Source organism: Anneissia japonica, unplaced genomic scaffold, assembly GCF_011630105.1.
Source record: "Anneissia japonica isolate Jap-2015-1 unplaced genomic scaffold, ASM1163010v1 scaffold287705_len1045735_cov187, whole genome shotgun sequence".
In the NCBI taxonomy this organism is placed as follows: domain Eukaryota; kingdom Metazoa; phylum Echinodermata; class Crinoidea; order Comatulida; family Comatulidae; genus Anneissia; species Anneissia japonica.
The window spans coordinates 989279-990373 of record NW_022709509.1 but is presented as its reverse complement, the minus strand read 5'-3'; positions in this window follow the sequence as shown (position 1 = coordinate 990373).

Here is a 1095-nt window from a genome sequence, read left to right as displayed (position 1 = left end):
ATTATTATTAATAGGATTACGCTCTAACGAAACCCCGACAGTCGAACCTCTGGCAGTTTGATGATAGGGATAAATAATATCGAAAAAGATCCACTGATTAATCTCGGATAAGAAAGTATTGAAATGTTGGGATTCAATATTAGGACATTAATTATGTCATACTTATAATATTATATTAGGAGATATTTTAATTCTGAAAATCATTTTTTCAAGTGTTTGCCTTGTGGGCTAAAGCTGCTATACGTACCGATACGACATGCATTAACCATTTTTTTAGTCTATCTGTTATCTTCATTAAGTACAAACCATGTTCGTAAACGTAAATATAAATTTAAAGATAATTTATTTTCAAATTATTTTATAGTGCATACTTTCACATTGACATTTAGAAATATTTTCTTCAATAAATAATTTTCTGTCTGTTATTGATACCCCATTTAATTGTTCTAAAGAGATCTTAGAATGTGTACGAACAGACTGTAAGACTGCATGGATTCTTACTATACATCAGTTATATAATTTGCTATATAATCATAACATTTATTTACTTTAAGGATCTGAACTGCACATATTTTTATTTCGTTAACTGTTGATATAATATTTATATATATATATATATATGTATGTATATATATACGGTNNTATATATATATATATATATATATATATAGAGAGAGAGAGAGAGAGAGAGAGAGAGAGAGAGAGAGAGAGAGAGATAGATAGAGAGATAGATAGATAGTAGTCATAGATGTGTTGCACATATATTCACCGTTTCATAAACCGTGTGTGTCCGAGACAATCAAAGAATGGGTCGACGTGTTCAGAACATAAATATAATTTTCAGGAGAATAATATCTGTAGATATTGTTATTCTCCTGAAGACGATTGAAGCAACTCAATCGAAACTTTCTCAACTACAACAGTTCTTTTCAGAACTCCCTACGTGGTGTACCGCAAGCTTCAACATATATGCTATTACTTCGTCATGCAAACTTTCAAACAATACGATACCTTGTATATATGTATAAAAGTTTAAAAATAATATATATATATATATATTATAATATATATATATATATATATATATAGTGTGAT